Source organism: Mastigoproctus giganteus, chromosome 7, assembly GCF_048544385.1.
Source record: "Mastigoproctus giganteus isolate SK-2022 chromosome 7, ASM4854438v1, whole genome shotgun sequence".
NCBI lineage: Eukaryota > Metazoa > Arthropoda > Arachnida > Uropygi > Thelyphonidae > Mastigoproctus > Mastigoproctus giganteus.
Window position 1 is genome coordinate 210007198 of NC_143581.1, and position 10612 is coordinate 210017809.

At 36.9% G+C, this 10612-nt stretch overlaps 1 pseudogene; it reads left to right on the forward strand.

Annotated features, from left to right (window-relative positions):
• The first annotated feature begins 1189 nt into the window (after positions 1-1189).
• LOC150083645 (U2 spliceosomal RNA) lies at positions 1190-1306 on the forward strand (annotated as a pseudogene).
• The last annotated feature ends 9306 nt before the right edge of the window (positions 1307-10612 follow it).

The following is a 10612-nucleotide window of genomic DNA, read 5'->3' on the forward strand; positions in this document are numbered from 1 at the left end:
ATATTACTTATCTTTGCCTTAACTATTAATAAATATCTTTTGTTTATATTTCTATTTGTGATGCTAGTCATTAATGTAACATACCATCGCGAAAGAGGGTTAGAAATGTGAAATTCCAATGTGTAATGCGAAATTCCATGGTTCCACTTTCTTTGAACACCAGTGTATAAGGTCAGAGGAGTTCACACAAGATAGAATTATAAGAACATTATACTCTTTTTAGTATTCATGCGGACTTGAACCACGATCACTCAAATGGTGTTTACTTTTGTGCCCTCGCGATTGACCAGTTGGCTAAACGAAAGATTATAAATAGATGAAATTAGAGAAAGCTATCTGAAATAACTTAGCTAAAGAAAATATTTATTGTCGAAAATTGACCAGTTTGACTGATTTGTTTATTTTCTGTTATGTACTCTATTTATTCTATTTGCTTTTGTATGAACTCAGTGTTGAGATGATATTGAGATTGCTCAAACTCTAAGATCTAAGAACACTGATAATGTTGAAATTAAAGGGTTCTGTTTACAGCAGAGTAAACAGAACCCTAAAATGTTATTAGACTTAAATAGATCAGATGAATAATCCTTTCAAGAAAATGGTATTCAGCCTTTTTTTTTTGCTCATTGCCTCTGAGCATAGAAGAAGAATAAATAAAAGGAAATCCAGTCATTGACATCCCCAGAGAATGTTAACGTGATAAAGCAAGGAAGTAAAAAAAGGAAAAAAGCAGAGGAACTGAATCTAGCAAAAAAAGTTCATAAAACAAAGCTCTATCAAGACACTTTCTCCGTGTGACTTCTACTTCTTCTACAGAACAGACGTCTATTGAAGCACAGACGATAAAAACAGTTGTGGATTGTGAGCTTAATTATGAATCTTTACAGTCAATTAGAAGAGGAAACTGGATTCAGTACTGTTATGCATTGTCTGGTAATATGAAGATTGTGTCATTGAGCAAAAGGTGGAAAAAACTTAAATTGTGGAAAATGTGTGTAATAATTTGTATGACTGTTCGTAAATAAAAATGATTTTAATTTAATTTGAGTGATCCAAGTAGTTTTCGACAATTCATTTTAAATACCAATTTAATGTGGCTAATCTAAATAAAAATTACAATGGTTCATTCGCTCTGACCGGCAGGATAAATGAATGTTCACAAGGGCATAGATGTCTTTTTTTCTGTATGTTTTCTTCTCGGCCTTTTGGCTAAGATCAAAGTGTAGTGTATGTTTTCTTATAACAGTTTAAGGCCAGAATTTACTGTCTGAAATAATACATAAATTGTAATTGTCAAGTAAGCTAAAAAAAAAAAAGTTTAAAGCGCTTTTAAGTGCTAAGAAATTCAAATATCCAGACCTTATAAAAAATAGCAGACCGTTAGACTATTACAGAACAAGAACATTAGGCAAAACTATGAACTTAATCATTAAACACATTAAATAAAATAAACTATTCGTATGTGTGGACATGTGTTGTATCTTACGCAAGGCGACCCCAAAACGTTAGTTTATCTCCGCCGTGGTTCTCTGTGATGATATACAAGACTCTGTACAATGGCCAGAAATGAGTGTAGTGTTATGTTTGCGTAGTGTGTGCGTTGTTTAGCTGTTTCTAGCCGCTTTGCTACCAGGAAGCAGCGATCACCAGGAAGGCTGCTTCCCGGTACCCGTCCACGCCACGAGGAGGCGGGCCCAACTATACATGTACTAAACTAAATGTAATATTTCAAGCACCCATAGGAATAAGCGCAAGTCTTATGGGTGCAGCAATATCCTATAATCACGTACGGTGGTGAATACCACAAAGAATCCCTAATCCACTGCAGAAAGTGTAATAGCAATGGATGCCAGCAATTCCCGTACCCAGGAAGCCCAAATCTGGGTACAAGCAGTTTAAAATCCCGTCTCTAATAAACTGGAGACCAGCGAATCCTGCCCCCTAAGGGGCTAGCAAAAAAAAAAACAAAAAAAAAAAATTAATGGACAAAATATTATTACGTTTCAAAAAATAAAAATAAATAAAATAAAGAAAAAAATAAATAATGATAAAAAAATAATAAATAAATAAATAATAATAATAAATTAATTAGATAAAATGTTAAAATAAGGGTTATTATTAAAAAAAAGTAGCTTTGTTGAGTATCAGCTCAGCAATTCGCGTTATCTGTTGAAAAGCTGTGTGGCAAATTCCTGTAGAGCTGAGAAGGCATTTTGATTTGCAATAAGATATCTTTCATTTTCAGGAGAGAAATTATGCACTGTACTGGATAATGTTTGTTTTAAATCTTAGTAAACTGGGCAGAAGAATAAGACATGACTCCAGTCTTCGGAGGCGCCGCAGCAACAGGTAGTATCTGACGTTGCCAGTTGAATTGAAGAAGACGAGCGTTCAAAGAACCGTGACCAGTTAGAATGTATGATGTAACAAGGCTTGGGTTGAACCAAAACTGATTACTTTTTGAGGTAGTGAATTTAATATCAGGTATAAAACATCTGGTTACTGCGCCTTTGGTCGAGGAATTCCATCTCACTTGCCATCTTTTATGAAGCTCAGTCCAACATTTCGCTCTTTCATTCTTTGGATCAGCAGTGGGATCATAGGTCAAATCGGAAAAAAAAGTTAAAGGATATCCTTTACGAATATAGTAAACAAAGTCTTTGTAAGATACAGATCCAGACGTAATAAGCCTGAGATGGCTTGCAAAGATGAGGTTGAAACTGTTCTACAAGTTCTCAGGAGAGCTAGCAAAAAGGTCCGTTGGACACTGTCTAGTTTTGTTTGAACTGTAATAATTTAGTTCTGTGAACCAAATTTGGTTACATATGCTGGCTGCATATGTAACGATTGGAATAAACACTGTGTAATATAGAATTCTGAGGGTTCTCTTTTTTAAACCCCAGTCCTGCCTAGAGATTTTGAATAATATGGCCGTAAAAGTTTTTACTTTTTTGGAAAGATTCTGGATGTGTGGTAAGAATGACAATTTTTCATCAAAAATAATACCAAGATGCTTACGAGTGGTAACAAGTGGCAGAAATCAGAGATACTCCATTAAACTTGACAACTGGAGGTCTATTATGGTCTAGTTTTCCGTGAAATATCATCATCTTGGTTTTAGATGGTGATACTCTTAATTTATTTTTCAGAGTCCAATCCAGCAAGTTATCGAGTACAGAGTTAGCCCGTTGTTCCAATTGGGACCTGGAGTTACCATGTACTAAGATGAAGAGATTGTCGGCAAAGGCAATCATTTGCACATCTGCCGTGTTGGAGGGAGAAGACAGCCAATCATCAACGACGAGGTTCCACACAAGAAGGCCAAGAATGGAACCCTGGGGACACCCTCGAGAAACAGCTTTGGATACCGACTGATGTTTGGTTTGGATGTCGACAGTACGTTCAGAAAAGTAACTTTTGAACAAAAGGAAGAGATGTCTAGAACAACGAGCGATTCTAAGGCGCTGTAAGACACTCTCCCACCAAACATTGTCGAAGGCGCTTTCAAAATCAATAAAAACTGCCAGTGCATATTTATAAGTATAGCTATCAATTAACTTTTTCAGTTCAAAAAGCGCATCTTTACAACTACAACCAGGCTTAAATCCATGCCGAAGAGAGGAGGATAGATTACTTTCCAAGAGAAGTTTACATCTGTATGCCATGAGCTTTTCTAGCAACTTGCCTAAGTGGGATAATAAAGCGATAGGCCTGTATGATTTAGGATCACTTGGTGTTTTACTTGGTTTTGGGATTATTGTAATGAGAGCAGACTTCCAAATAACAGGGAAATTCCCAGCTACAAGACGAAGCTGGGAGATTCCTAGCTACAAGTTGAAGAATTTCAAAAGATGGTTTGGTATAATAGAGAAGAATCTTTTTATGAAAATGGATTCCAGTAGATCAGTTCCTGGGCATTTATTATTATTCATAGAAGAAACTGCATTTTTAAGCTCTTCCATAGGTAAATAAAGGAGTAGAAATGGGAGAATCATATTGGTCATTTTCTTTCCTAACTCCAGAGTGGAAGGCAGAATAAAGAGTTCTATCCCAATAGTATTATTGGGAAAAAGTCTCTCAAGTATTTGATTCAGTTTGCGTCCAGTTCAGAGTTTCAGTATTATTTGAGATTATCACTAGGAGTTAATTTATTTCTACTGATTTTATATTTAAGACCCCACGGATCTTGGTTTCCAGTTGTATGTACAAAATTCTGCCAAGATTTGACCTTACTATCATATATTGCTTTAGTATATATCTTCTTTTCATTTTTATAATTTAAATGTAATCTATTGACTTCAAGTAAAGGCTATTTCGTTTTGCTCTTTGATAAAGGCGCCTAGCGTGATGAACCTTGCGACGTTGAATAGTTAGCTCATTTGTCCACCACAGGGTACATTTTGTACGGAAAGCTTTCCTTTTGCTAGATTTTGTGATAGCTGTAAAGATAGCGTTTTTAACAAAATTTTTCTATTCGTTTATTTATATTAATAAAACTATTCGTTTATTTAGAGTGGGGATAATTATAACGAAAGAAAAATGCTTCATGGACAAGAACGTATGTTTTTTGTTTGAACCTAAACACTTAAACTTGGATTATCTGTGCTTTCCCGTAAGAGCGTGGCGCTAGTCTGAATGGCGAGGCTGGGTGCCATGCACCTTTCACACAGACTTACAGCCGGCCTTTCTTCTACAAAGGATTTTTTAAATCCTATCAAGTATATATTTTTCTTGATATCTTAGATTTTATGGTTGTAGCAAACTTTTGGCATCAGTGTCCGTGGTGACGTACAAGGTCACAATTATCCATGTTGCACAAACAGATTTGTATGTCGCCATAAAAATTGCCCGGCCCCTTGTTACAATGAATGCTCTCTGCATTATAAATTTAAATTTATAAATAAATTTTCTGTTTATAATCCGGGACGACCGCACGGTTAGAGGAGTTCACAAGGTAGAGAGAATACAAGAAACAGAACCGTATTCAGCACTCACGGGCTTGAACCCGGGTCACTCAAGGCACGTGCATTTATGCACGCGCGCGCTTGACCACTCGGCTACGGCGGCCTCCTTATGCATTGAGTGACATTAGTAGCGGCATAGTATTTAGGGTCAGGCGCCACCGGTGGTTTCTCACATCTGCGCATTGTGTATTGTCTGTAAATTTCCTCTTCACTTTTCTGCTATTGCTTCCATTCTTGGATTAGGTGGTTAGGCGACTGTGTGTTAAGCGCCAAAGCAACTAAGGATATAGGAGGTCAGTTTATTGTGCCTCTAACTGAGTATATTCTTCGGTCGGTTTTCTGGAAAAACTCTAGTTTCGGAGAGAAAAACCATGCGACCCTAGCCTGAGACCAACTAATTCCCAGCCACTTTGTGAAAAAAGGCCATAAAAGTTCCTTGCGCCATTGATGGGATTCGAACTCAGGCCTTTTTCACCCACTCTATTACTCGCAAGGGCTCATTTCTGGCCTGCTGATGCATTCGTGGCCGGATTCAAAGTAGCTGCTCTAGACCTCTACGACCTTATTTTAGGGCCTCTAATCATATGTGTGCCAGAGCCCCAGACTTTCTAAATCCGGCATTGAATGCATTCAAGTAATATAGACGCTAAGTCACCAGCGAATTGAATTTATTGTTTAATTTTTTATTGTGTAAGCTTCTGCCTTCGATAGCGATAATGAGTAATTATTGCAATATTTTTGTACAGAACTTTTGATTATTTTTAGTCTTACAATCTTACACGATGATTCTTGAAATAAAGCCATCCCGATGAGTACTTAGTTTTAATGATTGGGCTGTCCCATTTTGTATATGATGAATCTTTGAAGGATTGATTTCATATTTGGCTGTAAATATTCAGTGATGTTGGTGAAAGCTATTTGAAGTTGAATGTTTTCACTAAAACTTTTTGATTCTTTTAGAAGTCCTGTCATGAAAAAATGACACGACTTATCAAAGAATCAAGCCTAAGTTTTGATTCTTTGTCAAGGAAGACTCTGTCCAAGTTTCTCTCCTGGACACTTGGACAGTATTCGTTTGGTATAATGGAAGGTCGTCACTATACATGATAAAAAGTAGACCGTTTGATGAGGTTTGTTGACTGCTACTTAATGAATCTTGCTTGTATAACTGTTTAGTCAGGCAAAAAAGTGTTGAGCACTAGAAGTTTTCCCATAGTGCTGCAGTTTTCTTGTGAGCTTGCTGTATAGCTTATTGTCAAACGCAACCAGTATGTTCGAGAGCATAGCACCAGTTGTTATTTTGGTGTTCCACTCTGTCCGTTATCTGGCGAATGGATATGCGCGCTTTGTGACAGCCTATTACCACACCTCTTGTGAAGAGATCTGGAATATTTTATCATCTCATTCTGTTCTGACTACTGTCATTTAGGGTACATGCCTTTCAAATTTTACCTTTAACTGGTACTGTCATCTTTCTGTTGTGTGACCTCTGGTATTAACTATTACTTTGTAGGGGTGAGATGTTCCAATACATGTTGGAGGATGGTGCATGTATATTTAATGAAATAAATTTTTATTTTATATTAATTTTGTTGCTGTTAGCGTTGATTATGGTTATTTGACAACCTCGGGTGCGTCACTGATTTTATTTGTATAATATTTTAAAACATTTATTTAAACCTGAAACAAAACAGTGGCGAGAAACTATACATACACTGTGCTGCCACTTTATTAGGTACACCCCTGCTGTGCACACAAATGGTTTGTCCCACAACGTTGCAATTCACATGACCGCAGTTGTGGATATAATTGCAGCAGAACAACCTTTCTAGTATCAGTTAAGCGTACAAACCGTAGCAAGAATGGGGAAAAGGAGAGATCTAACGGACTTCGAACGTGGCATGGTAGTAGAGGCAAGACTGTGCTGGACAAAGCATCTCTGAAACGGGAGCTCTCCTGAACTTTTCACGCACCACAGTTTCAAGGGTGTATCGAGAATAGTGCAACGAACAGAAAACATTCTCTCAATGGCACTCCTGTGGAAGAAAATCGCTTGTTGATGAGAGAGGTCAGAGGAGGATGGCTACAATTGTGCAAGCAGACAGACGGGCCACAATGTCGCACATCACGTCAGAATATAACCTTGGTGCGCAGAACAAAATATCGCAACGGACCACTAGCCGCACTTTGTCGCGGATGGGCTACAACAGCTGACGGCCACATCGCGTACCTTTGTTATCAATGAAGAACAAGAGAGCACGCCTCCTGTGGGCACAGCAACACCAGCACTGGACTATCGAGGATTGAAAACAGTTGCTTGGTCTGACGAGTCGAAGTTCCTGGTGCATCATGTTGATAGAAGGCTCAGAATTTGGCGAAAACATTTTCCCATCTACTACTGTAGACGACTACTGTGCAAGGTGGTGGAGGCAGTGTTATGGTGTGGAGAATGTTTTCTTGACACACGTTGGGTCCATTGATACTCATAGATTCACGTCTGAATGGCACATCCAGCAGGATAATGTGCCTGTGCACAAAGCTCGAATCACTATGGAATGGTTCCAGGAATATGACAATGACTTTTCTTTGCTGCAGTGGGCCGCTCAGTCCCGGATCTCAATCCTATTGAACATCTTTGGGATGAGCTGGAAAGGGCTGTTCACTGCAGGCCTACACCTCCGTCGAATCTCAAGGAACTACGTGGCACATTCATGTCTGCATGGTACTCCATTCCTGCACAACATTTTCAGCATCTTGTTCAATCCATGCCTAGACGAATTCAGGCTGTTTTGAAGGCTAAAGGAGGCTCAACACGCTACTAGGTAGGTGTACCTAATAAAGTGGCAGCACAGTGTATATGCTACATTGTAAGACGTGGTAAATTGGAATGTATACGAGATTTGCGTTCTTCACATCGCGACTGTCAGATTTTGCAAAAGTAAATGTTAAAAAATTAAATTTGTAAATGAATTAAAAATAAGTACATAAAGCTGAATAAATGTAATAAATTTAGCAAGTTTTTTTGGTGGATAAAAAAAATAATTGTGTTTCAAAAAGTTTCACTCCGATCGTGGACATAGTAATTAGATATCTGTTGCAAAGCGATAGAAATCCAAGAAATATGCATACGGACTGAATCGGATTACAGTATTTATTTTTATTTTAATTATTAATCATTTGTTATAATTTTTTAATAACTTTCTGCATATTTAGAGTCGCCATTTCTTCTGGTTTAAGCATGCCATATTCGGGTTCCAGGTTTTGTTTTCATTTCTTTGGTCATAATTTAATGATAGAGAAAGAAATAAAATTTCTATTCATTTTGAGGCGAATGTGATGTTTTTTTATTTTATTTTAATTATCTTTATTTATTTTTAGGATGTGTAACTTACAAAACTATTTAATACTTGTTACATGTACCACAATTTTTTAAACTGTGGTTCTAATATTTTCTCAACTTGAAATCAGAATTGTATATAAGTAAATATTATCACAAAAGAAGTTCATTGAAATCATTTTTTTCTGGTAAACGATATTTAATATATTAATTTTTAGTTATAGAGCAATCTAAAAAATTAGCATCTTTATGCCGCATATGTGTATATTGTGTTTCATAATAATGTATATTTTCCTAATAAATAACATTTTAACAAATAAATTTTTTTTTTTTTTTTTGAGGGAAAAAAAAATCAGGATTTGTTTTTATTTCTTCCAAACAATCATCATCGGAAGAGCGATTTTGAAAAGGTGGCAATTTAATAAACATAGTAAATAAACGGAATTCTTTCATAAAAAATAATTTTCTTTAATAATTTTCCGTTTCAGTCAAAAGTTCTGTTATTCAAAATATTTTATTTGTTCAATGGTTAAAATATAGAACGAAATAAAAACTAGCACAAGCAATTGTATTTGTGATTAAATTAATTTTCAGGAACATTAAATATCAATTCAGGGAATATCAATTCAGGTGGCGCTGCGTGTAACATCGTTATAGGTGAGTTTAACAGTTCAATAAGACAAGCTGAAAATTTTAAAGTTAGTTAAATATCAGTGAATAAATAGACGATAAATGTGCTAGAGGTTGTTTTAAAATACAGCAATATTACATGAAAGGTAATTTAAAAGTGAATGAAATCTGCTTTGAAAAAATTTACATTTTATCGTAAAGGATAATGTTAGGCCTAAATTGATTACGACAGCTGTATGCTAATACAATACTGAAACGTTATTAGGATACTTGAGAATTTATTAAAATAAACAATTTTCAGTGGTTTGGACTCACTATTAATTAAGTAGAATATACGGAAGTTTAAATTATAGGTATGTGTTAATTCCCCCCCCCCCTCCGCCGCTTTTAATCTGATGTATAAACTTGACTGTTTATTAAACAAGAGATGTTTATTCAAGGTCAGATGGATTGTTCGTTTTAAACTGTTTCATATAGTACTAAGGGTGGTTGTGGTGTAGAGGAGCTTTCTAATGGCGTTCGTTACCTTACTGCACCGAATTTGAGATCAGAAACGAAAATGCCACTTAATTCTTTTAAGACAGGAAAGTCGATAAATGTATTTCTAAAGTAATTAATGGATATTAGAAGGCAGAAAAACACTTTCCAAGTTAGAGCTGTGCAAATTCTTTCATTTAAATGTTTTATTTGTTTTGGAAGGATTGTGGCGGTAATAGCCCTCTTTAGAGAGGTTGTAGGGGGAGGGGGGATTCACTTGACGTATGTACGACACTGACGTACGACTTTATTATATAAATGTACCTTTCAGTTTTGAAGTTTCCGGTAACCTCGTGCCATTCGAGAACCATCGAAAAACTAACATCTATTGATGCCACGCTGAGCGCAGGGAGCAAAACAGCTTTGCGTTCCGGCTAATTGCCGGGTGCACTTCTGAAGGCTGCGCGGTGTCTGGGTCATTTACACCCCACCTCTTCAAAGAGGGAACGTGGGTCTTGTCATGACCGCCTTCTGCCGTACATCGCAGTGCGGTATCCCTACCGTAACAGATCGTCAGCAGCAAACCCAGAAGTGTGAACGAACCGTCTTTTGTAGGGTGATTCATTTATTCTGCAGAAGCCATCTGCGTCGGACCCCCGAGTGATGGTCGTGGCGCGTGCTACTGGAAGAAATCTGTCCGGAAGAGCCACTTGGGACTATGTCAAGTTGGGGAGATCGGTGAGCAAAACTACAACGTTGTATTTGAGCATACCGCCGGGACAAATGGTTTCATTCGTCACTTGCGTCTCTCGGGGGGCGCCTCAGAACACTGGAAGGTCGTGCATAGTGCAATACGAGGATGAGCGAGAGCAGCTTTCCGAAAATGTCAAGTGCAGGTTTTTCTTTACAACACAAAAGTCTTTACTACCAATAAATATTTACGATACATCTCAATTCCTAGTTTCAACTTCTTTAAGTTATGACTGTTGGTACAACGGCTTATCTATCGATATTCATTTGCATTAATATTTTACCATTTTTTTGTTGGGATATCCTATTTTTGGATTTAGGAAATGATATATATCAGGTTTATCCGCTAGATGGCAATACTTGTCATACCATAGTTATAATATGCTTCAACTAGAACTCATAATGCGTGTTTGGCAACTTAAGGGCACTTAATATGTATTACTTTAAAAACATA